The 27,368-nt window shown below is 40.3% G+C and overlaps 1 protein-coding gene across 6 annotated transcripts in view; it reads left to right on the top strand.

The window, feature by feature from the left end:
* P2RY8 (P2Y receptor family member 8) overlaps positions 1 to 27,368 on the top strand; it is a 50,768-nt gene that overhangs the window by 12,527 nt on the left and 10,873 nt on the right. The window contains exons 2-3 of one of the 6 annotated variants that reach the window (XM_052705758.1): positions 8,188 to 8,293; positions 12,733 to 12,819. The gene's annotated coding sequence lies outside the window, so the exon portion shown is untranslated. Of the gene's footprint in view, positions 1 to 8,187; positions 8,294 to 8,748; positions 9,068 to 10,678; positions 10,836 to 12,732; positions 12,959 to 27,368 lie in introns of those variants that run through there. The other 5 variants (XM_052705756.1, XM_052705755.1, XM_052705759.1 and 2 more) reach the window with 5 other exon arrangements.

Raw genomic sequence — 27,368 nt, forward strand, 5'->3', positions numbered from 1 at the left:
TGTGATCAGTGAGAAGTGAGAAACAAGTAGGACATCTTACTTACTTACAACGTATGAAAAACAAACTTTCTGCACTAAAAAGCAGAGGTTCTCCCACCAAGTTTTAGCTCTGGGCCAGATCCTGAGTCCTTTTAAATGCCTGTGTGACTGTCTCCCTGCTTTTCTTCTTTTCTCTCCCAACAATTCTTCTTTTGTCTTTCCCTCTTGCTCAGAAGGCAGGCTTCTATCTTGCACACTAATCACACCCAGTGTTGAGATGTAAGTCAACATGTCATTGGAAGTTTTTTGGTGGCAGTAAAGACTTGAAAGCATCTGCTCATGTAGACACAGCAGAATCTATTTTCCCAGTAACTATGTGGTGCAAAAAGCAGACAGAAAGAAATAAAAAACAAAAGGTATCTTACTACTTTGTATAAGCCACCTCTTGTTTCAAAACACTCTGTTCTGGAGATGCTGGGTGCTCCAAATTGTCTACTCAGTGTATTCCATTTGTCACATCCAACATCTGGGCAACAAGGACCAAGAAAAATGACCTCCAAGCGTGTAAAACATAACTGAAACATGCCAGTTGTTAAAAACAAAAACAAACCAAACAAGTTCAAAGCATTAAAACCCTATTAGTTTTAACCACTATAAAATATGTTGCTTCTGTAAGGTGCATGTGGGAACCTTCTCAGGAAATGGCCATTTCCTATCTGTTTTGTCCAAGATTTGTGGTTACAAGGAATTAAGAAGATGGGCAGCCTGAGGAAAGTCCTTCCCACTTGTTTTTCCTTCCTATATCTAGCAGCTTAATCAACAAACAGGCTGGCAGGAAGCATTGTTTTCCTTCCAGTCTATCAACCTCTCAGTCAGCTGCCTGGGTTGCTTAAGGTGAGGAAAGAAACAAGACTTGTTTGTGGTTATGGCAGCCAAACTCTCTTGATGACCACCAGCAGAAGCTTTTCTAAAAACTGCATGTGTCTAATAACATAGCTTTTTACTACAGCCTTGCTCCTACTGAACTCAGTTGGTTTGTTCTTAGGGATCTCCAGCAGTGCTCCCTGAAATTGAGACCCAGGAATATACCCAACTGGGAAGACCTCAGCTGAAGTGATCTTAGTGGCTTTACCTGGAAACTGTGGAGTAGAAGACCAAGACAAAGCCCAGTTTTGGGGCAACACTCAATGGTCTCAGCTGTAAGAGTGTAGAAGGACCACCAGCCTGCTGCCTTCTACAGTACCACAGAAACCTCTCTCTCAAGCTGACACACTCTTTGGGAGGGATTCAGAGAAATGGATAGGTGACTGCTTAATCAGAGAGCATCCCATCTATCTAAACTTGAGGGTCTGGTTCTAAAAGGTGCTTGGAAAATGGCAACAAGTGAGTACATTATCTCCCAACCCAAAGCAGCTGAGCTACTAATGATTCTGCTTGCCCCTGCCTCAACAGATTAAAGTAGCCCTATGGATTAAGGTCTGCATTTTATCTCTTCCCAGCTCTCTTCCTACAGAAATAACCTGTGAGGTCCAGCCCTTAGGCTGGAATTTAAATATATCTTTAATAAAGAAAAATGACAAAAAATTACATTATTTTATATGGCTGATGGGAAAATACTTCCAATTATTGAATAAAAAGGAAGGAATTCTTATCCCTGCTTTTTCTGTTCCCTTCCCACCTCTTTTCTATTTAGTGTGCTCAGTGGCTCCTTTACTCTGCCAGAGAAAAGTAAGGGAGAGACATATGGGAATCATACCCTGAAATAGCAAAAATAGGAAGAGGAAGTTGCTTTAGTGTTACTGTCAGGATTATCAAACTGAAATCTGCCTAGTGGGGGGTTAGTCAGGCCAGCAATTAGTCAGCAGTTTTCTAAATGATTTCAAAAGCACTTATTAGTTTTCCTGAAGATGAGTAAATTAAAGTTAAGGCTGTAATTTGTGCTATGCAGGTGGTTTTCTTCACTGTCAGGTCATGTACTGTTACATTTCAGAGCTGTCTGCAGTGTAGGCATTCCTGTGCAACTCCGCTGATCATACTGTTGCAAGGAAAACCTTTCACCACAATAAATTTCTCTATGATTTCATCTTATATTCTCACAGAGGGGATTGTGGTACCTCCAACACCACAATGTGATTTGGTTGTACCAGACGCTCTTCAAGTCATAGACAAGTCCTAGAGTTGTCCTAGAGTTGTCAATGGCAAGGAGACAGAGTGGAAAAACGTGGGCCAAAAACGTGATCTCTGTGAAGTCAGAGGGATCCTTATGCAAGATTTCGTGTGCTGTCTGTGCTGTAGCTGGTTGTGCTATTGTGAGATTTCTGTGAATCAGGGCCATGGATTCATCATGCATTAGATGCATGCTGTGAGGCCATCAGCAGAGCAGGGAGAAGCTTAAGTCTTAAGAATGCCAAACCCACCCATTTGTGGAAAGGGCTGTCAAAGGGCTTAAAATCCTCCTGTATGCTAAAGAACCAGAGATAAACATTTCAAGAATTTTCAGCGAATCAAGCATTTTCTTTTGAGCCGATGAAAACTTTATTTTCAGCTCAAATGCATCTTTTTTGTTCCCAATTTTTTTTTTTTTTCCAAAGCAGTTGATGCTAAACTCATATGGGTGCTGTGAGATGGCAGCCACAGAACTGCCAGCAGAGGTCTGATGGATCAATTTCAGCTGCAAGGGACTGGAGTACCTGTTGCTACTCAGTCCAAGCATAGTTTGCCTCCCAGAAACAGTCATCAGGCTGCAGATTCATTAAAGTTTTACACAATATATAGCAGGAAAGGCATATTATATGCTGAACTTGTGATTTCATGCATTCCACAGTGCTTCTGATGAGCCTTGGTTCTCAGCTCTGCTTTTCTGTCATTCCTGATTTACAAGCTGTGCCTCCTGTCTATTCCTACCAAATAGCTCTTTCTTCTTTTCCCTGCTCTTCTGCTTTGTCCTCTCCCTTGTACATCATAGACTATTCCCTCCCCTTTGCCATCTATTATCACTCTCCCTCTCTATTGCAGTTTTTTTCACATATCTCACTTGCAATAGTCTCACTCACTTCTCCCCATTCATCTTCCACAAAGCAAAGGAAATCTTGCTCAAGCTGCATGAAAAAATGTATAGCAAGAGTCTCATTTAGAGAATGTCTCCACCTTTGCATTGAAACCAAGGGACATGCACTGGTATGCCTGGAGTAAAGGTTATGGGTCTCAAAGTTCAGTTCTGGGTGTAGCCAGAACACTCATCTCAGTGTAAGAAGCAAGAAGTATCACTAGATGTAGTAGAACAGATGTCGTTGGAGAGGTCCTGGCCCTAAATTGCAATACAGTGTCTAAAAAGCACCATGAAGAAATGCAACACTCTTTTCAAGCAAAGACTTATATTATATACTATTACTCTTGCTACTAAATTGGGCAGTACTCATTTCCTATGACAGACATTTTTTTTGTGAAAAAAAAAAAGTCAGTTTGAAAGCACTGAAATGAGTCATTTTATCTTTGAGAGTTTTTCACCCTTTATTTTCCCTTGGGCAGAATTGCATGAACCTTCAGCTTAGAGAATGAATAACAAGAAGTTGAAATGTTTTGACCCTGTGAAAGCCTTACAGTTGGATATGGAAGCAGTTCATATGGCCTCTCCCAAGACAAAGTTAGACAGTTATATCTCCCACCATTCCATTCCATCATGTATCTAGTACATCTGGATGGTGAATCCAGCTTTAGAAATAATTGGTCAAGGCTGTCCACTTATCTCATGGAGAGTTAGAGTTTCTTTTTCCTGGATAGCTCCATATAAAGTGGCACAATAGCAGTAAAATGATGGCCAGTCATAGCTGACATCTGGATTTCCATCAGATGTGTAAGGGCACCATAGCACAGCCAGCTCAATAGCATGGGCAAAAAAAAGTCACTGGGAGGATGAGGGCTGAAATAATGCATTCTGCCTTTCTCATTGCAGGCCATCATGTCTCAGTTATGAGCTCTGGAGGGAGGTGGGGTGCTAGGGAGTGTGGAGACACAAGGATGAAGGAGATGCCTCCTTTTTCTTGACTGGGGTCACCTACCATCCCTCCATCTCCTTGAAGAACTTACCTTGCAACAGAGCAGTTAATGCTATGGCAATCTTGCCTTACTAGTACAGACAAAGTGTCTGAGTTCTGGCAGCTTGCACAGACCTCCTAGTAAAGGGTGACAAAGAAGTAAAAGTTTACCAAAAACATGGTTCTCCTTCTTTTCCTTCCTCTCTGCTGTGATGCAGAAGGACATCACAGATCCTCTTTCATCCTTTCTGTTCTGTTTGCTGTTCTCTCACAGTTCTGGGACTTCTTCTGTCAGCTCTTGCCACCTTCTGTCACTTCTCCATCCCTTCCAGCTCCTTCTTTCTGTACAAGTTTACCTTTCCATTGACTCAATCCCAGTGCAAAGGACTTCCTCCTCCAGGTAGCTCATCCTCCACCACGCTGTTCACACTCCCATATTGCTGTGCTTACAAACCTGCCCCCCACACCTTGAACCCTCTCTTTGCCTCCAAATACATGTAGAATCATAGAATTCTAGAATTGTTTGAGTTGGAAGAGACCCTAAAAGTTCATCTAATTCAACTCCTCTGCAATGAACAGAGACATCCACAGCTAGATCAGGTTGCTCAGAGCCTTGTCCAGCCTGACCTTAAATGACTTCAGGAATGAGCCACCCACAACCTCTATGAACAACCTGTTCCACTGATTCCCCATCCTTATTGTAAAAAAGCTTCTTTCTTGTATGCAGCCTATATCTCCCCTCTTTCAATTTGGAACTATTTGTCCTTGTCCTATCATAGCAGACCCTGCTAAAGAGCATGCCCCCTTCTTACTCAAAGCCCCCTTTAGATACTGCAAGGCCACTATCAAATCTCTCTGGAGCCTTCTGTTCTCCAGGCTGAACAGTCCCTCATAGGGGACAGTTGTTATGCTGTGTCGAGATGGGGTCAGGAAAGCCAAGGCACAAATGGAACTGGACTAGGTCCCTCTGGATGGCATCATGTCCCTCAGGCATGTTGACCACACCATGCAGCTTGGTGTCATTCACAAACTTGCTGAGGGTGCACTCAATCCCACTATCGATGCCACTGATGAAGACATTAAACAGTTTTTGTTCCAGTACAGACCCCTTCTCCCTGTCCATTGTTATCAGATTGCCTGTATTATTCACTTGAGGCAGGGTATGCCCTTCTAGATTTTCCTTTTCTAGTTTGTATACTTGTAGAATCCCTTCTTGTTATTCTTTGCACCTTTTGCCAAGTCCAGTTTCAGACCAGGAGCATCGCTGTACTGTCCCTGTTTTCACCACCTGTGCATTTTCTTCTTGTTCTCCAGTTTGACCAGCGGGTTGCAGTGCAGCCATACTGCCCTCTCGCCTTCTTTTCCTGACTTCCTACACCTGGGAACGTAGAGCTCTTGTTCCCTAAGGAAAGTTCACTTAAACATCTGCTAACTCTGCTCCCTCCCTTGTCCTTGAGGGCAATTTCCCAGGGAGTTTTGTTGTCTAGCTCCCTGAACATCTTGCAGCTGACAATAGCCACACTCCAGCCATGGGAATCATCCCAATAGGTCTTGTTGATGGCAAGTATGCCACAGGTTTCTAGAACTAGGCCTTCAGGAAGAGTAGGGTGTCAGTTTGCCTTTCTCATATTTGTTGATATCACAGCTAGCATCCTGCTACATGCTCCGGTTGTCAGGTCTCCCTCTCTGTATGTTGACTGCCAGGCTGTGTCTGTCAGGGGGATGCAAAATACTGTACATTTGTTGCTCTGGGAATGAATAAACACATTTAGCCTTAGTGCAGCTCCCCAGTATTTATTTATGCTCTATTATTGTGTAAGATTCTGTTACGCCTTGTGGCCGGGGAGCCATCAGTGCCTGGAACAAATCAAATCCCCTTTCACGTATTCTTCTTCTGGGCACCAGAGCCAGAGGCACATTCAGGTCACCCTCACGGCTGGTGCAGATTCACTCCAGAGGAAACTCACTGCAATGTCTGTATAATTAGAAGCTTTCTAACATCATTAAAAAATAATAATAATCATTAATAGAGTCTTCTTAAATGTCTTTCAGGAACAAAAATCACATGCCTGTCTCCCAGGAGAATATAGTCAAAGTGTAGATTCATACCAACAGTGGAAGGAACACAAATATTCATAAACCGAGATGGCTTCAGGGCAGGCTTGCAAGATGAACTCTTGACCTTACTTAGCTCAGTAAGGTGACTATGGGCTTGCAGAGAGCTGCAAATTCACCCAAAGAAAATTGATCTATAAAAATCTACAGCATCACTCACACACAGTCATTTTGAAAGATGTCATCAATTTTCAGAGTAATGATTTCGTAGCAACTAATTACTTGCTCAGGAAATCTGAACATGGACAAATGGGTTCTCTCAAGTAGCCTATCTTGAAACAATAATAATAGTAATTATAGTAATAATAATAGTAACACTCATTATAACGTTATATACAGTCATAACATTATATACAGTGGTCCTATAATATTATAGGACCACTGTATTTCATATTTTTTTTACCAAAAGTATATACTGATTATTTTTTTTCTGAAAGTACTTTTGAGAATTTGTAGTGGGGAAAGATTTTTTAAAAAATGCAGTGAATAAGAGTTGTAAAATTTGAGATATTTTGCAACTTTAGGGATCAAAAAGTAGAAATGGAGCTCTGTTTCTAACCTGCTATGTTTAAAATGAAAGAAGACTTTTTAAAAAATAACTGAGGACCAGATTTAATTAATTTTTAGGATGTCTCATTCAGTATTTTTTGCATACTTTGAGGTTGTGAGACTGAAACTCCTTCCTGTTTACCTGCAGGCCCATGGTGAGAAGTGGGTCTGACAGCTGACATGGACAAACAGTTAATTCAGTTTTTTAATGTGAAAGTGGAGGAGTCAAGGCAAGAGGAACTTCAGTCTGTTCTGCAGCCACATTAAATATAAAAATCTCAGATGCTTCTGCATATGAAGCAATATAATAAATAGCCCTAGCTTGAGGAATCACCTGCTTACAATGAAAATCATGACTATCCCCATCATCTTTGGGGCAAGGTGTGAAAGAATTAACGCTGAAGGCAGATCACACTCCTTGGTGCCTCATGGGAGCGTGCACCATGAGTTGCTACTACTGGAGATAATGCTTGTGAAGGATTTTATTTGTTTATTTTAGAAAAGAATTTCAGTGTAAATTATGCAAATGTATATATGTATCAAAGGAACTCTTACTCACTGTTAAAACTCTCAGATAAAGAATCCTATACATTCCTGTTTCTCATCATTGCCTATATCCAAGATGCCTGAGATGGCTAGCTCTGATGTAGATATCTGGAGTGTGAGTGTCCAGGACCTGGTGAGACAATCCCACCCCTTCCTGTTCTCTGGGGGAGGAAGCCCCAGAGTGTGTCTGCCTGTCTGGAGGAACCTCAGCCCTGTCCAACACACATACAGAAGAACCCCATTTCTTGAAACCCACCCCCCATCAAGAGCTGGACAAGGATTAGCTCTGATAGTTGTTACTGAAGTGATTGATGTCGTTCGTATAGTGCATCTCCCATGGAAAATTTCTGGAGCAGTCTCACTGATACTTCAAGTCTGTTTGATCTGTTCAGCTTTAGTGAGAGAAATGGACTAGATCCATCCCTGTTATTTCTGTGGGCACTAGATATGTTTTATGCAGAATGTTATTCATCATTGTAGCAGCTTTCAAATCTGTGTTTCATCCTCCTCATTAGCCCTCCTCCTTGTGCAAACAGGAAGGTGTGAGCATCTGATGCAAGAGAGGGGGAGAGCCTTCTCCTTCCCACTAGAGGAAATGCTGCAGTTTGCAGGCTCAGGTATTGCTGTGTGAGGTGCACAAAATATAGATTTAGCTCTTCTCAAAGAACAAAAACCTGAACCAATCTGTCTGAGTGCTTTAGCTATGAAACTGTCATGCAAAAGTGTATGCTGATGACATTTCTATTCTCTCTTCCTCTACCAACACCCCAAATGCAGGGAATGACACTTCTCTCCCCCATAGTGTTTTTAAACAAAACATACACTTGCCTACGTGAGGAGACTTCAGAGCTGAGGAAAGGGCATGCATGTGTGTCCAGGACTTGCTTTCTAAATCGTAAGAAAAGGAGAAGGGTTCTGTGTTACCATCCATATTGTTGGAAATGTTCTCTTCCTTGGGCTGCAGCTTTCAGGTGAGGGGAATACATTCCAAGGTCCTGATTGCCACCCAGACTTGGAAGGAGAGATCCCAAGTGCCACCTCATATTCAGCGTGGGAGTACCCCAATGACGGTGAGTGTTCCTGGAGGGGCTGTTCCTTACTAGCTCCCAGGCCAGTGGTTTTATGTAATGCTCAGACTCAGAAATGCCTTTCACCTGAGCAGGTACATACAGCCAAGGGAGTAGGGCTCATGCAGCAGAAGGTTTTTATGTACAGAAGACCTAACTTCTGGTGTTGCAGTATGCCCAACTTTCACATAGAGACCCTGTGTGCATAAAAGTATCTCAGACCACATGCACACCAAATGCATGTCCAGACTGCAATGGACACTGCTCTCTAAATAACAGTATTTTCTAGTTTTTGTTTTTTGGTTTTTGTCTTGCTCTGCTGGGTGACACAGCACAAGTCATGCTGAGAATATTGCTCTAAGCTTCTAAAACTGAGAGTTAGCTGCTTAAGACATTACTTAGTCATTTCCACACCTCATCACATAAGCTTCACACAACAGTAAAGTGTACTTTGTTACAGTTATGCAGAAGATGCTGCAAATTCTCTCTTCCATGGAGGTGATCAGAGACATCTTCTCTCAGACACCTGCATGTTCTCACTGTGAAACAGAAATCAAGTGTAGAGCATGGCATTAGTTACCAAGTTGCAGTGGAGGGGAGGATGGATTTTTTTGCTGTACTTGAAAAAGTGAAGACAGTGAGGAAGGAGTTAATCGTTACAAAATACGGAGGTCATTTCCTGAGCCCTGTGGTTGGATGAATGCAAACTTTCAACTATTTCTAATTCTTCTCTGGCATTTAAGAGGCTTTGAATGTGCACTGTACATCTCAAATCAGGTAAGGACTACAGCTTTTCATTTCTTGGTTTTTTTTTTTCAAAATTGATTTTTAGTGGAGTTAAACTCAGCCAAGGCTGATTTTCTCACCCTCCTATTATTTTCATCCAAAGGGAGAACAAAGTTCCTTGCATCTAAGAAATGCATGTGTGTCTTTGTCCCAGATGACTGTGAGCATTAGTAATAATGTAAATACTGTGTAGGTTAGTAAGAGAGAAACAGCAATGAAGAAGTTAGGCTACTATCTGTCAGAAGACAGAATGATTACAGCAAATACTGCAGTAAAAGAGAAAGAAGACTCTTACCGCTAGTTTTAAGAAGTTCTCTCTGCAACTGTGATCAAAATAAGGAGTTATCAGGTGTATGGTTTGCTTTAGTACAGAAGGCAATAAAAATCTTAATGTTTCTTCAGTGCTTTTTTTTTTAAAGGAGGAAGAGTGAGCTGCTACATGCTCTTAGAAAAAAAAAAAAAAAAACAAAAAGTTTGGACTAGTTTGATTTGTAAAACTTTATCTGGTAACTATCTTTAGCTATTGCAGAGTCACGTATTATAGTCATCCTGAGACTGTTCCTGAGGTTTTCAGCAACTGAATGTACACACAGAAGCATATCATAAGAAGATGTAGTTTTATCAGAGTCTTCTGATGCACGAAAACTACGCTCAGACAGAGTGGCACCAGAAGGAAGTCTCGTAACAGAGTGCACTCTTGCATACTGCATTTGTTGTCTCTTAATAGATGGGAAGAGACTATTTGTGTGAAGGTGTTTTTTTTTAGTAGTTTAGACACAAACATAAAATAGCCTGTGTAAGGCAGTTATTGTAAATGAGTGCTGTCACTGGGTCGCTGCAGAAGGTGACATGCTGAGAGGATCACCGAGTGAAGTAATGGACTGGAGAATCAGTTCTTTGGCATTTACTTTTTTAAAATAATTCTTTTTGCTTGTAATCAGTTTTCATGTTTGGATATCAGCTCCTTGACTGTATTCAGTGTCTGATATAAACAATTTTTGGATTTTATGCGTAATGATTAGGACAATCCAACCACTGTAGCTTCTGAAAGTATTTGTTTGCTTCTGAAACGTAAGTTCCATCAAATTTTGGACTTCATTCCTAAGTGATCTGCAGCCTTCAAACTCTGTAATAAAATTTACCCTTAAAATATCCTGTGAAACGGAGATATTTTGTCACTGAAATTAAATGAACCCAACCCCAGGTGAGACAATCGTCACTTCTATTAATGGTGATTATTATTTTTGTATAATATTAGAAAGCTTCTAATTATACTGGCATTGCAGGTGACACCAGATTTGTGTTGTGGTTTTCCCAGAATATATGATCTGATCAAGAATCCCAGTTCTTCCATTGCAAACAGCCGTAGGTTAGTTTAGACACAACCAGGAGGATGTCATCATGCTGCTAGGGAAGAGGCTACAGCATGGAGAGAAGCATTTTCATCAGCTTAGTTGTATCTGAATATCACTGCTAAGCAGTTTGAGGTTCCTTACAGTTGTGCATGACCTTAGCTGGTAAATACTTGTAATCTATGATGCATACTGAAACACATCTCTACTAACACTGCACATTGCTAGATGAAAGCTGGCTAAGGTATGCCTACCATGGTCACATTTCACAGTTACTGCGTAGACATAGCTTGAGTGAAAATACACAGCAGCTTTGAGGGAGGAAAACGAACTGAACACAGGCATTGCTTGTCACCAGAGAGCAGATTCCCTGCTGCTTCTGCCTCCAGATTTTAGCATCACTTCAGGTACATTTATTGAAAATGTTTTATTCCCCTTTTGCACTGTGTGTTTGAGTTCCACTCATCTGTCTGTGCAGATAATTTTGTTTTCACTAATGGTTGTGTAAGTGCAGAAAATAGGGCGTCAGCTTAGATGTTTTTAAATGTTTACTCTCAGCATTCTCTTTGACTTTCAGCATCTTTCGCATGGGAATAGAGTGTACCCCTCAGCTGTCTGTCAGAAGAGGCATATGTTGCATGTAGTGCCATAATAGGGTGGAAAATAAACAGTGTTAGTTTACCTTTTATGGTAAATGTAGTCACCTCCATTATCTGCTGGCTTCTTGTTGAGTGGCTGGAGGAGAGAAACCCAGCGAGCCACAATCTAGCCTCAAGAGGTTACTGTGTGGTGGACTTTCTATCCTGCTTGAAAGTGAAGAGACACCAGGACCATTTCTCAAGGCATTTAAGTGATGCAGTAGGTTAAGTGATGCTGTAGCCATACAATTCTACTTCATATTTACATAGTTTCCATGTTAAAACTGGTTTTGAAGCAGAAGTCCAAGGTGCTTTACCATTGACAACTAATGTTTGCAAAGTATCCAAATAGACAACTGACATTTTTTTAATATCAGATGTTCTTACTTTTTCAGAGTATATAATAATCTTCAAAATTGATCTTTTTTTGGGGGGGGAAAAAAAAAAAAAGATTTTGTAGAAATAGGACACACTTGATTTGTACCTCAAAATTTTCCAGATAAAATTAGTTCATTTTATAAGTAAATAATGTTGGGACTATGCTTTGGGCTCATTTTCTCTTACAGACAGATCTTTATATTCTGGTTAAACCTGGAAAGAAAAGTTGGTGTTCTGCTTGGGATGACTATTTATTTACATACAGAAAACCTGAGAGTGACTTTTAAGTGAACCGTTGGGGTCATGATTGTTAGACAACTTTAGGACAGGTAGTCATAGAATCATAGAATCATAGATTAGAATCATAGAATAGCTTGGGTTGAAGGGAACTCAAGGATCATGAAGCTCCAACTCCTCTACCGCAGGCAGGGCCACCAACCTCCACATTTAATACTAGACCAGGTTGCCCAGGGTAATATAATCCATTTTTTGTCTGTGTTTACTTGCTAATCATTGAGAAATATCCCACCGGCTTAACACGTGGAATTTGGTAATGTCAATTTGATCTGTTCCCTCTTTATATATTTTTCATAAGAGGCCTTCAGTTCTGACTGAAATTTTCCATTGCTAGTCTTATTTCTCAGCGTTGCACTGAAATATAGGTATGTTGAGTGTCTAACTAAGGTGAAGAACACAGAGGACGAGTGAGAGAGCTTGTATACGCTTCATGTAGTAGCTCCTCTTTTCAAATGAATACTAGCCATCAGAGAACTTGAAGGAGAGATTTTCTCAGAATCAGAGATTGATGAGGAACCAAGAGTTCTCCAAGCCAGTGCACACACCTCTGAGCCGTTTTCATAAGAATGTTTTTGTCATATTTTAACACCACTGCATGAAGAATTCATGCTCAACAGCTAGTGAATTGAAGTAACTTTACCATCAGGTCTTTGCTCTTGCAGTTCCTTTTTAGGTCTTGAAATAACACGAGATGTTATGTACCAGTATGGTCATGATGAAGCAACTAGGTACACCTGATTCATATCACACCTCTCTCAATAAGAAAAGAAAATATAAACTTACCAAAAAGCGTGTGCCCTTTTATCTCCCCTTCTTCAGATATGCATATGATGTATCTTTAGCAATCAAGCATAGATAGCTATCAGCTAATGAACTGTGTTTTATGAGAGGCAGTGTCATTAGTGCTTGCCACTTGCCACTAATTGGCATCTTTAAACATTTTTTAGTAACAACTGATTTTTAAAAGTTTTTCCTTTGGTCCTTTCTACAGCTCTTACTCAGAGAGGAAATTTGATCTGCTACAGCACGGAAACATCAGCAGTGACCATGGCGAGACAAATTCCTTAGGGAGCTGCCTGTAAGTCTGATCAACGCTTAAGATGAAAAGTGCTGCATATTCTTTGACAGGATGTTACATGCAGAGTTTAGCTATATAAGGCAATTTCTGAGGCAATAAGGGAATATTCAGGAACACAAGTTTCTGCCGTGAGCAGCAGGTGAGTAAGCACAAAGAAAGGAATTACCTTGTAAAGATTGTTTTGTTGTTGTTTTTTTTTTCACCATATGTTCTCAAAGATATGGTTAGTTGTTGAGATTCTTTGAACTGTGCCAAATGAAATCCTGTTATCCCAGAATCCTGGGTACACTAAGTGGACTCCATTTCTGTGCTGTAGTGATTCTGCAGGTTGGGAAAAGGAATCTTTTGTGCTTTTATTATTTCTCCTTGTGACAGTTGGCAGTGGGGGGAGCAAAGGGAAATCCTCCTGGAGTATGCGGCAAGAGGTAGGATAGGAGATCATGGATAAGCAGGAATAGAAATGCTGAGAGAAAGAAAAAAAAATACAGGAGGAAAGCTAGCAATCCAGAATTGAGGGAGATGAGGATGGATGTATCTGGATAGCAGCTAATGGGGAGAAGGAAATACTCACTCTGGGTTACATGCTACATGTAAGTAGGTTGTAGAGGACAGAAAGATGTGATCCTCTCAGCTCATTTCTTGAAATACTCAAAAAGAAGAGGAAAAGAGGAGAGGAGAGGAGAGGAGAGGAGAGGGGGAAGGGGAGAGAAGGGGAGGGGAGGGGAGGGGAGGGGAGGGGAGGGGAGGGGAGGGGAGGGGAGGGGAGGAGGAGGAAGGGAAGGGAAGGGAAGGGAAGGGAAGGGAAGGGAAGGGAAGGGAAGGGAAGGGAAGGGAAGGGAAGGGAAGGGAAGGGAAGGGAAGGGAAGGGAAGGGAAGGGAAGGGAAGGGAAGGGAAGGGAAGGGAAGGGAAGGGAAGGGAAGGGAAGGGAAGGGAAGGGAAGGGAAGGGAAGGGAAGGGAAGGGAAGGGAAGGGAAGGGAAGGGAAGGGAAGGGAAGGGAAGGGAAGGGAAGGGAAGGGAAGGGAAGAAATATCCATGTCACAGAAACCTCAAAGGGAACTTCCAAGGCAAAGTAGGTTTGCCTGCACCCTCTAGTGGTCTAAACAGAAATGAGATTTTTCACTTGACATCTTCTGTAAAACCACCATTTGTTGGAATCTGTCAAACTTTGTTCCTCAGCCAATCTGAGACATCTGTAACAACTGATCCCAGCCTCTGAAACAGGATGGCTACATCCAAACTCCTTTTTCTGGAATGATCTTTAGTCTATGATAACTCCTAAAGTTAAGAGAGTATTAATTTGTGTGAATCGAAACTGTAACAAAATTATAATCATAGAAGCATAGAATATCACAAGGTGGAAGATGCCCACAGGAATCATTGAGTCCAACTCGATGCGCTCAGGACCACCTAAAAAACAAATATATCCTCATATATCATCATATATCCTCATATATCCTGCTCTCCGGACCCTACACCATCTTGATAAATCTCCTTTTGACACTCTCCAATAGTTTTATGTCTGTATTCTCATATGTGGTCCCCAAACCAGCACTCAGTGCTCAGCACAGTGGGAATGAGACATCCCCACCCCTCGCTGGGTGTCAGTGCTGGACTGCTGATGTCAGCTTGTCATCAGCCACAATCCCCTGACCAGGTAACCCTGAGCAGGGTTACCCAGTCCCAGGTGCAGAATCTGGCACTCACTTTTATTAGAGTTCAAGAGGTTAGTGGTGGCTCAGCTCTTTAATCAGTATGTAACCACACAAGGAAGTGAATTTCATGGCCTGAGCCCAAGTTTTGACAGAGTTTGATTTACTAATATTGACTTAGATTCAGTGTAGTAGCAACTTCTTTGTGTATATGGAAGATGGTACAGTCCTCAATCATATAAGTATAGATAAAACAGAAGAACACTTCATCACACAAAAAAATCAATCAGTCACTCATTTAGAGGGAAACTAAAGCATGTAAAAGCCCTTACATGATTGCTGCTGAAGGACACATGCTGACTGGAGGTAGGACTGCAGGAAGAAATGGGAGTAACCTTGTGACTTGATGCTTGAGTGATGTTCTGGGAAATCATATTCTGTCACTGATTCTGCCTGAAAGTCTTGGGTGATGCTGAGAGTAAGTGAATGCATAAGAATACCTGAAATTAAGCTGAGATGAAACTTTATAGCTTCAGCCCAAGTGGAGACAATTCTCACTCAGTCATTGACTACAGTCCCTAATAGTCACTTCTTATATCATAACATAGCAGTACTTAGGATACTTAAGAGCAAGTACAGAGCAGATATCCATTTGCAATTACAGGGCAACAGGTTTTGACAGGACTGAGAGAGCTGGCCATGTGCCAGGAAGGAGCATGGTTGATGTAATTAAAATTGTTTTTTCTTATAAATACAAATGCCTTCTTTTTAAGTACATGTAATTCTTTTTCTAGGGCATTTTCCTAGGATAAAGATGCGACACATTCAATGCTCCCTTTGGAAAGTATTAAAAACCTTGACCATTTCCTTCCTTAAAAGTATACAAACTACCACACTCAGGGCTGATTTGCACTTGACCAGTTGAAATTGCAACCTTGATAAATGAGGAAACAGTGGTCATTGGACAAAAGAGGAGCAGATGCCTGAAATATGGTTCAGCTAGAAGACAAAATAGCTGATCTCTAATTTGATTTTCTGAAATACTGTTTCACATTCAGTAGTCATTGGATAATCCCAGTCTAAAGAGTAACGATCAGACTATGAACAATCTTTTATGGATAACTTCCCCAGTGTTTTAGACTAGAGAATCCCATGCCCTCCTGCACGGAGCTTTCATCTTTCCCTATGCAGTCACGTCAATATATTTTTTATTGCGCATCTTTTACATGAAATACAGGCTGTACGCAGCCATTTCATGGTTAAAGCAATCTCTTGCTCAGATAACAATTTCCATGGTGAGACATGGTAGGCAACCTGGGGCTCTGTTTCCTGACCATAACCGCTAGTGTGTCATTTAGAAAGTGAAGGAAGTGTTTCTTTTCTGTCAGTCATCTTAAAAGACTATAACAAATAATAATCATTTTCTAGAAATAAAAGGAAACAGATAATCTTTAGAGAAAGTATTTACAAATAGGTTGAAGGCTTAGGTGTTCAAGTAATCTTCCTAAAGGAGAGAGGGTATTCTGGGAAACAAAATCACCAAGATTTTGTTCCAAGTTTTCATGTAGTCTGTTTGCTGTGAACTAAATCAGTCTGAGGGCTGAGTTCATGTTATTCCTCATCATCTTACTATTTTGCATCCCATTCTGAGACAAGTAAATCACAGAAACAAAGAATCACATGTCAGGGATTGGAAGGGACCTCAAAAGATCATCTAGTCCAATCGCCCTTAGCAGGAGCACCTAGATAAGGTCACACAGGAACACATGTCTCCAGAGAATATCTCCAGGGAAGAAGACCCCACAAGCTCTCTGGGCAGCCTGTTCCAAGGTCCTTACTATGAAAAAGTTTTTTTTCTCTTATCAAATTTTCATTGATACCTTAATGTTTGTGATTCTCGTCTCATAGAGCATGAAGTCTTTTTTCATATCTGCTTTCAAGGGGTTAAGCTTTCAGAAAAAGCCACCAATTCAGAGTTCCTCATTTTCTAATATGTACTCAAAGACACCTGGGTCTGACTTGAAGAAGTATTGAGCACTTACAGATTCGAATATAGTCTACAGAAGAGTAATGTCAAATGCTCAGAGAATTGAAGACTTAGGCAACTCAGGTTCTCTATTGCTTACTTTCCTGTCTGCAATACAGAGTCAAATAATTTTCATAATAGAGAAAGGCTGAAGATAAAAACTTTGCAGTTCTTTTTGAAGCACTTTTCATCAACATTGCAGGCTACAGAAATACTCACTAATAAATTATTTATTTGGCATTCAGAACAAGAGGTTGAACAGTGCACTTAACATAGGGTCTAGTTGTCATTCACTGAATAGTGAGAAGAACAGTCTAAAGCTTTCTGGTGGTTTACTTTGCTTTTGGAATATTGCTAGGAGAGCACTGGTTCCAGTACAAATCTAATGGAAACAGGCAGGCTTGAACTTGTCCATTTTGCATCCAGCTGAATTGTTAAGTTTCTTGGCACTTGAGCTGTTTGCCTCTCTTCAGCTTGTTGATTTCCAGCTTTTCCCTAGTTTGATCGTTACACTACAAAGCAATCAGGGGAACCTGCTGACAAGATTTGGGCTCCCACAGTCTTCAGTAGTTTATCCATCCATTAGAGCAATAACCTGCCTGAGCTATAAAAGCGCTCCTTGACAACAAAGGAAAAGATATGTTCATAAGAGATACCTTCCCCTCCCCTCAATTTCAGGTCACAGCACAACTGATGATTTCAGTTATTCAGTATTTAAATAATCAGTGCAATGATCAGTGGTATTGTGGTCATTAGAAATACATATCAGTAAAAAAGTTTGCAGATTTTTCACAACTGCAGCTAACACAAGTTGGCTGCCAAGATTAAATCCTTCAGTTAAGCTAAACTCTTCTTTACACCTGCATGCAATGTTGCTTCATGAGCCTAAATTGTAGACAATATCAGTCGCCCTTTCTTGGTCCATTGATGCCATCACTCCATTGTTGAAGGCCCCTGAATTGGTCAGGCACAACCGCCCATGGTTAAACATGCTGGCTGTCTCAGCTCACCTTGCCTTATATGTGCCTTAAAATAGCTTCCAGCAGTATGTATTAGGTGAACTTCCCAGGCACAGAGGTTAGACTTACTGGTCTGCAGTTCCTAGGGTTCTCCTTTCTCACTTTTCTTAAAAAGGGGAATGATGTTTCCCTTTTTCCAGTCATTGGAGACTTCACCTAGTGGCATGAATTTTCAAATATGGTGGAGAGTGGCAACCACATCAGCCAGTTCCTTCAGGACCCTGGAGTCCATGTTGTCCATCCTTGTAGACTTCTACACTATTCAGCCTCATGAGGTGGTTTCTGACTTGCTCTGCTCTTACAGTGGGAGGGATTTTTCTGATCTCCACCTAGATGTTCAGGGATGTGAGAGCTGAGGGAATCAGACTGCCACTGCAGACACAGGGAAAGAACCCACTGAGTACCTCAGCCTTTACCATGTCTTTTTAAGCCAGTTCTCCTTTCTCATTTATCAAAGGGGGTATAGTGTCTTCTGTCTCTTCTGTCTGGAAGAATGCAACAAAAATGCAGAATTGAGCCAGGCAACTTATTACTCTGCTGAAAGCCTTTCTCACTTTCTGGTCACCATGCTAGGATGGGATATATGGACAGGATGTATGCTACAGAGCAATAGAACAAGTTGCCCAGAGTGGTTGTGGGAGATAGACTATCTCTTACTTGGAGATAGTCAGTGACCACCTAGACATGGTCCTGCTCCCTTTATCAGTGGAATTGAACCACATGGACCCAGAAGTCCGTTACAATCTTATCCATTCTGTGATTCTATGATTCTCAAGGAGTTGCACAAGAGAAAAGTCAACTTCTGAGGACCTACTAAGATCTTGGGGGATTCATTAGCTGACTGAGTGGGATTACAGTATAGAATACTTGTCGTGAACTTTGATCTAGAGAAAAGGCATTTGGACTTCTTCAAAAGAAGGAAAGGCAAGTACATTTAATTGAATGCTGCTGAAGCTTTCAATTGACAGTGCCAGCAATCCATCCAGTATGGGACTGGTTTGCAATATCATGATCATCAAGAGGTAAACTAGATGCACAAGCCAAGGAGGTACAGCTGCAGAGGAAGCACAATCTCAGAGGGTAGAAATGGGCATTTGTGGCTGATAGTCATAGCAGTCAGGCCTCTGCAAATTCATAGGCCTAAACAACTTGTTGGCATTTGTTCCAACCTGCTCCAAACTCACAGAACAAGAGAAAAGATTTCCTCACAAGCTGAATTATCAAAATGTACTCTTAATTCTAACACTGAAAAAAAAAGAGGCTTTAGAAGCTGAAATCCTCTGTTGTTTTCACTGCAAGTGCTTAAATTCAAGACTGAAATCTTCCTTAGCTTAGAAGGAAGGTCTGAAGTGATCCATAGCTGTGGAGGGGGAAGATTACTTTGAAAGCTGTATCATTCTGAGAACCCAATATGCTATAAATAGTCTAAGCATTTGCTGAGGACTTACCAGAGTAAATCCTAGTAAATCCTGCAGCTAGTAGAAAGATGGTGATGCCATGTACCTTTTAATCCTGTTGATGCTGGGAGTACTCTCTACAAACTAAAGATGTTTAACTAATCTGGTTGGAACCAAACATTTTTGCACAGATTAGCCACTATGCTATAATCATTTTTCTACAACATATCTTTATTCCTGAAGCTGAATTTGTTCCAATTTGCATGGTGCAACTGACTTATAAGGTAAATAGTTGAGAATGCAAAAGTGTAGTATTTTGCATTGTGCTTAAATGGAGACGTCCCAGTTTATATGTTTTATATAAAGTGACTAAGAAAATCTTACTGGCTCATGGGTGCTGTAGATCCAAATGTTACCTCTCTGAAGACAAAGAAAGAAAAGAGGAAAGAAATAAAGAAAGAAAGGAAAGAAAGGAGGAAAAAGGAAAGAAAAAACTGTAAAAGTTATCATTTCATTTACAGCTAGAATACAAACAGCAGTGGCATGGAGTTGGCACATGATATGACCTAAAAATAGGAGTCGAGTATGAACACATGTTCAGCCTAAAAAGTAGTCAGTCTTGTGATTAGTGTGACCATTTCAAAATATTTCCTGTTGTGATTGAAAAACCTTTAACAAGAAAGGATGGGTTTTATCTGAGCAATTTCTAGGTGTCTTCTCTTTCTCTTAGTCTTGGAAAAAAATATGGTTTTCTTCTATGTTAAATCATCAGACAAATAAAACTAGATTACAAACCATGCTTTTTGCATAGTGTAGTTTATAGCACTATATAACAGAGTGCTCTAAAGCCTATCAGTCTGTATGCAAATTACTTTAATGTGTACCTTATAGAATGCCTTAGAGGTAACATCTAAAGAGATGGTGTGGGAGTGGTGAGTAGTTTTGAAGTGAGGAAACCGCTTTTTAAATTCAGTTTTTGTGTTTGCTACTTTTTGAATTTTTTTTTTAAAGAGATTCAGAGAACTGAAAGAGGAACCCGCACTGAGCAGCACGTCCTAACTTGTAAAACATTTTCCCCACATCATGTGATGAAAAAAATTTTATCACTGCGCTCTTACCATTGCTATTTGAGAGGTTCAAGCACTACGGCTCTTCTCACCTCACCTCTGGTTCTAGAAGGGGCTACAAGAATTTACTTTGCCTTTGTAGACTCTTTTAGGAGTATATCATTCAGAAACTTTACTAAAGAAGGAAATCAATTTATTTTAAAGCTTAAAACTTTGCTTTGCATTTCTTCCTCTCTATGTGTGTATTTATGACTGTGAGTCAGAGCAAGAGACTGAAACATACACAGGAAAAAAATAAGGACACTAAAACATCTCTCCTGAAATCTATATTGCCTTTATATTTTTGAGATGAGAATCTTCCTGAGATATTTAAAATAAAAGGGACCTGGATCTGTTTCCTTTAGTCCATGAATGACTTCCAGAACAGTGGCTTTTTCCATCATTTGGCTGCCTACTGGCAGTAAAAGCCCTGTGGGTGGCGATGCTTAGTGACTACCACAGGCATCAGTGACTCCACCTCATACACCCCACCAGGTCTCCCTGCCGTGTGGACAGACCCTGTTCTGTTCATAATGTCAGTGGGGCTGGGCCGCCCTGTGGGAAAATATGGTGATGGTCCTGCTTCTCTGACCATGGATCCCAAAACAGAGATGGGAACAAAGTTGTAAGAAAAATTAAACAACCTCCACGTTTTTCAAGAGAAGCAGAAAAGTTGTTGGTGCTGGTCTTCTTGAATGCAACTGCAATGGGCAGGAGAGCAGGCTGTGAGAGCACAGTCCTGTCTTTGCTTCCACAAAGCAGAGTGCATCCTCAAGGTTGCAGAAGAGAAGACCGCTGAGAGGATTGTGGGAAGGTTTCAGCCTCTGTCAAACCACCAGCAAGGGATCTCCCAGGAGCAATTCTCCTTTGAGACGTATGCCTCTACAACAGAGGCACAACAGAAAAAGGGAACCAAAACCTTTCGATAGGGAAGCCCTCACGAGAGTTCAGGTTTCAAGCTTGAACTTTTCTTCTAACAAGTCTCATTTCTCATCAGTTATTTCCATGTATTCTGCATTTCTTTGGGGACAGCAACCTGTACTTTAGTGCTATAATAATACTGATAAATTAGACAGCTCCAGTGAGAGCTTTTGGTCACTGGAACTCTGCATCAGTAGCTGACAGCAGTGCTGCCTGGTGCAGGTTTGGGTTGTTAGGTCCCTCCTCCCTGGTGCGGCTCTGGAATGTGCTGCTCATGGAGGTGGTTGATTCACCATCCCTGGAGGCATTCAAGAAACTTTTAGATGTTGTACTAAGAGACATGGTTTAGTGAAGAAATATTGGTGATAGGTGGACGATTGGACTAGATGAACTTGGAGATCTTTTACAACCTTGGTCATCTTTGATTCTATGGTAAAAATCTTGGGTTTGTTATGACTGTTATACGTGATCTACTTCAAACACTGCAGAAGCTGTTTGTCCAGTTCCTTCCTGGATTTTATTAATATCTTTTCCTGTCCTTTAAGAATATAGAGGATTTAATAACATTCCCAACCCCAATGTGTGTGTCATCCTGAACCACACGCTTTTCTGTGCCAAATGGCTTTCTTTAGTCTTCAGTTTAAAAACTGTAACCTTAACTTTTAGCAGCAGAAACTTTGATTGTTTTGGTTTAGGTTGAACTGTTTTTCCTGTATAGGCTCCAACTGTGCCAAACTTTTCCTTTACTCTTAGTATATTTGTATCATTTATTATACGTCAATTTTCAGTCATACATTGGCACTCCAAGCATTCAGTAATATTTTAAAGAATGTCACTTGGAGGTCTGTGGTGGTACTGATAACTCACATTTTGCTTCCAAAGAGCTATCTCCTACTGCTCTGTTGCTGTTATTGACTTACTGGATCATAATCATGCTAGTTTTCAAAACACTTCAGTTTGTTTTTAGATATCCCATGATTTTCAGTATCTTACTCTTCAACACACAGTTTTCACCCAAACTGAAATAAATATCTATAAAGTACATGATCATCAGTCCATGGTATAATTTCCAGATGTAATTTATTTCTTTTTTATTGGGTGATGTTTTAACCTGTGCTACTGAAAGAGCTCCCATCTGCAGGAATTTTTTCTCCAGTTTGCTTTCCCTTTTTCCTGTAAATGCTTGTTCTCCTCAGAAAGTCAGAGACTTGCATGTCTGTTATGGGACTCCTTTATGGTGTGCTTGTGCTTTTCTTCTGCGTATTTATTTCTCGGCCAGATTATTACCTTCATTTTATTGTATCAGTAGGTTTCAGCAGGGCAGCAGTTTATTTTCCCCTTCATTTTCATCTCTTCAGGTGAAGATCATTAGTTATGCCATTTTCAAGTGTTAGAGTAAGACAGTAAGTAAGAAATTGCATTTTCTTTTGCCACACCTGAATTTTCTGTCAAGTTCCTCTCTGTTCTCTATATTTGTCCTTGTCATTGCATTTTCAAGTTACACATTAAAGTCTCATCTCACATGGAAATACACTTTAAGACTGGCTGATCTGTGGACCCCATTTCTTTTTCTACTGTGCTTTGGTCCTAGTGAAGCTCAAGCTTCAAATTTTTTCATTAGGACTTGGAGCTCTTGTACTGTAGGATTGCTTTCCTTTCATGGAATATCTGAAATTAACTCTATCAAGTCACCTAAATGTCAGGATCATAAAAATTGCTGTGAATATACTATTTTTTTAGTACATAGGTCAATAAATAGCACCCTCCAAAACATTTTTTTTCTTTACTTAGTATTTCTAAAGTCTTTTAATGCCTCATACTGCAATGATCCATTTATCTCAGGGCATTTCACTAGTGGTGAGGGGAGCTCAAGCTCAATGAAAGCCAACAAGTTGTTGCAATGTGTTGCCTGTAGATGAGAATACACACTAGGCACCCCTTCCCCACCCCCAAATTTTCATTAAATTATATACCAGCACACTTCTTGATTAAAATCAGGCTTCTTTATACTTCTCAGTGCAGAAAGGGCATGTTAGACAGGAGTATAATCAAATGTTTACCTTATTTATACATTTAAGTTAGCTAAGCGCAGTGAAGATTTGTGAGAGAGACAAAAATCTTAACTAGAACACTTGCAGCTTAGTTCAACTGATAAGATTTCAACTTTGACCCACTGTGTCACCTGCATTCGATGACTTTCAGAAGAATGAAATGGTAGCAGATGTGGTTTCAGAGTGCTATTCTTGTTGCATCTCTGTATATTAGCATGACAGCACAAGTAGTTACAAAGGAACCCAACAAGTGGAGGAGCTTTTGTTAGAAATCACAGAATTGTAGAATCATAGGATCATAGATTCGTAGAATGGCTTGGTTTGGAAGGGACCTTAAAGATCATCTAGTTCCAGCCTGCTGAACTGGAGATTATGAAATGGGAAAAAAAAACAAAAAACATTTGTTCATACTTCTGACTGGTATCAAATTGAGAAGTCGGGAAAAAGTGGCAAATTGGAAAAAAAAAAAAAGGCAAAAAAAAATCTCTTATTTTTCATCTCTTCTGCTGTGTACTCATGTAATGCTGCTTTTAAAACTAGGTAATGCATGCTAACTGATAATGTAGTTATTTCTGAGATTTCCCTAACATTTTTGTTTCCAGTTTCTGCACAAAATGTCTTACATTAATGCTAGAATTACACTATATTCTATTCTAAACTCCAAACTCCAAAAATCATGTCAAATTATCCTTTCAGCTACACGTACAATATGGTGGAGTGAGCTGTTTATAGACTGCAGCATATATTAAATTGATCAACAGCTAAATATTCTCATATCCTTAAAGCAACTGGAAGAGAAAGCTATGGTTCTTTTCTTTTCTTTTCTTTTCTTTTCTTTTCTTTTCTTTTCTTTTCTTTTCTTTTCTTTTCTTTTCTTTTCTTTTCTTTTCTTTTCTTTTCTTTTCTTTTCTTTTCTTTTCTTTTCTTTTCTTTTCTTTTCTTTTCTTTTCTTTTCTTTTCTTTTCTTTTCTTTTCTTTTCTTTTCTTTCCTCTCCTCTCCTCTCCTCTCCTCTCCTCTCCTCTCCTCTCCTCTCCTCTCCTCTCCTCTCCTCTCCTCTCCTCTCCTCTCCTCTCCTCTCCTCTCCTCTCCTCTCCTCTCCTCTCCTCTCCTCTCCTCTCCTCTCCTCTCCTCTCCTCTCCTCTCCTCTCCTCTTTTTTTTCCCATGTGATTTCTTTTTAATCTCTAAAGATAATCTTCAAAAACACATATACAGCTCTACCTCAATTCCTTTGGACTGAGCAGGAGACGAAACATTCAGAAAGAATTTCACAGAAGAGATGAAAAGATAGAAAAGATACAGTTCAAGCAGAATATATATGCATGGGCTGCTCTGAAAGTAATGCCACCTATTTCATGATGTTGGCCCATCGTGTTAGAGGCAGATGTTGGTGGTATGGCAGTAGAGGTTGAAGCTTCCCACCAGTATTCTACCACATTTTGTTGCTATGTGACAGATGGGAGAGAAAGAGCAGTCTGACAAAATGGCATCTGACATGAAAGTGTGTATGGACCAAAGAGGTGTCATTGCATTCCTCCACTTGGAAACAATGGCACCCTTTGGCTCACTAAATGTTGATGGAAACCAAACAGTGGATGTGAGCACAGTAAGGCAGTGGGTGGTGCATTTCTGCAGTGCCATCGAAGATGTGAAAGATAAGATGTGTTCCAAATGGCCACGCACAAGCTGTCATCTCCACTGGTGCAGATTTTTATGAGTTCAGCATGTATGCCCTTGTTCATCACTGGCAGAAAATGCATAGCTAATAAAAAGGTAGTGATTGTGTTGAAAAAAGTGTTTTATTGATGATAATTTGCTCTATCAAATAGTGTTACTGTGTTCTTTGTAGCTGTTGTAGTTTCCACAGAAATCATAGAATCATAGAATGGCCTGGGTTGAAAAGAACCACAATGATCATCTAGTTTCAAACCCCCTGCTACGTGCAGGGTTGCCAGCCACCAGACCAGGCTGCCCAGAGCCACATCCAGCCTGGCCTTGAATGCCTCCAGGGATGGGGCATCCACAGCCTCCTTGGGCAACCAGTTCCAGTGCATCACCACCCTCTGTGCGAAAAATAAATAGGAAGCATTGCTTTTAAAGCAACCTACAAATATTTGCTATAAAATGTCCATCATACCACGCATTCAGTATAAGTCTGTGACCTTTTCTGAAGATGAATGGATTCTCTCCTGGGGATCTGTCGTACTGTCTATCACAAACGGCCTCTGCCAACAAAGTGTTGATTCTTTTCCTGACAGTTGAATTCAGAAGGGAAATGGTCTCAACTATATATTTGACTTTCACAATGACTGTGTGAGGTATTTACTCATAGTAGGAGGTAACTGCAGACTAAAAGACGTTTGTCAATCCTGGGCATAGACAATATGCAAAGATGCAAAGTAATACAGAAAACTAGATCATGTATTATTTAAATTTAGACTTTTTGAGGTTGATGTTTATAAAAAATATCAGTGTTTTGCTATAAGTCAGTACTGTTTAATAATTGTTTAGTGGCAAGCTACCTGCAGTAAGGCCCTCTGGCATGGGATCATTCCATGCGGCTCAGGACATCTGCTGAGGTGGAGTATTTTGCAAACTGGTTGTCCATTGCCATACACTCTGGGTAGCCATCTGACAAAAACTGCATGAAGTCAATGTTTCCTGCCAGGAATCAGCAATTTTTCAGTTATCTGCTTGCATGCATGCTCTTGGTCCATGCTTAAGTGCAAGACAGCATTATTTCAACAAGAAGCAAGCTACCTTGTGCTGTTGAGAAATAAGAGCCTGCACATGGACAGTGACCTTTGCTAACACTTCTTAAAATATCAGGCTTAAAAAAAATCAGGCTAACAAAGTCTGTGTGTGTAGGAAAGACTGATATATACATGATATATTCTAGCTATTAGCGTAATAATCAGAATAATTTAAATCCACTTTAGGATGCTTACTTAACTGTGACTGAAATTCAGACCAGCCTAGAAGACTGATCAGTGTATGTAGTTATACAGATTTACCTGCGACTGCTCATAGCATTGTTGAAAGCTGCCTCAAAACTGCAAACCACTTTGTTTTATGATACAACCAGCTCCTTGGTAACACTTAGAATCATAGACTCAGGCTTCATATACTGAATGTCATAGAACAGGACTATTCCACAACTTAATGTTTATGGAAATACTAATATTTCCATAAACCTGACTATGCCAGAAATGAACTTTTAGAGGATGGCATTGACTAGGTTCACTCTGAACAGGGTTATTGACACGGAAAATACAGGCTGTATATTTGCAAACTGTTATCAAAAATAGAATGAACGTTGTTAACCACAGTGTTAGCAATCAGCACAGAATCCTAATTTTTAAATTTATAGTTAGCAAAGGCAAAAGTTCAAGTGCAGTAATATTCAACTATCAGTAAAAATGTGTGTTGCAGGAGAGACGTGGGGAAATGTAAGTGTAGCTATGTACAGTTAACTTTGCTACTTAGCTAGTTCTGAGGAATCAGAACAGTACTTCCATGTGATGTTTACCCATCTCTAAACTGTGTATTTAGATTTTACACTCAGCGTGACTTTTTTTTATTTCATCATGGGAGCTGCCTGCTTGCATTCCCTAAGACTGCAGAAGTACTCCCTAATAGGCAGAAGTGGTAAGATTACTTTGCTTCAGTTTTGAATAAAGCTGCTTTCATCTAGGTTGATACATCTGACAAACTCAACAGGCATTTACTACTCCATTACACTAAAGCTGATAATATTTCCACATTTCTTCACTTTAAAAATAGAGGTTTTCTCACCTCTAAGTGTGAAATATTTGTGGAGAGAAGACACTTGTGTTTTGCCTTGACCTAACTATTTGAGGTCAGATCCATAACCACCGCAAGATTTACTTTGACAAGGTGCACCTAAAAAAAGACTGAAATATGTCTCTGCAGGAGTTTCTAATCAGTACGGCAATTCTAAAGTCATTCTTTCAGTGTAAAAATACTTCACCTTTTGTAGTGGAGGCATACGTTTACTTTTCTTATGTATTTTATTTGAATAATCTTCTGTGAAAAATATGAAGTTTTATTTGCTCAAAGCTAAATGACATAGAAGGTCCAGAATTTTGCAGCTAGTTGGTTGTTGTCAGTTTTGTTTGCTTGGAAATACAGATCAGTACCTGCACACACAAAGACCTGTAGCATCCTGGCGTGTATCAGAAATAGTGTTGCCAGAAGGAGCAGGGAAGCAGCCATGCCTCTGTACTCAGGTGGGGCTGCATCTCAAGAGCTGTATTCAGTTTTGGGCCCCTCACTAGAAGAAAGACACTGAGGCTGTAGAGTGTGTCCAGAGAAGGGCAATGAAGATGTGAGGGGTCTGGAGCACAAGTCTTATGGGA

Source organism: Tympanuchus pallidicinctus, unplaced genomic scaffold (assembly GCF_026119805.1).
Source record: "Tympanuchus pallidicinctus isolate F22 unplaced genomic scaffold, pur_lepc_1.0 scaffold6, whole genome shotgun sequence".
NCBI lineage: Eukaryota > Metazoa > Chordata > Aves > Galliformes > Phasianidae > Tympanuchus > Tympanuchus pallidicinctus.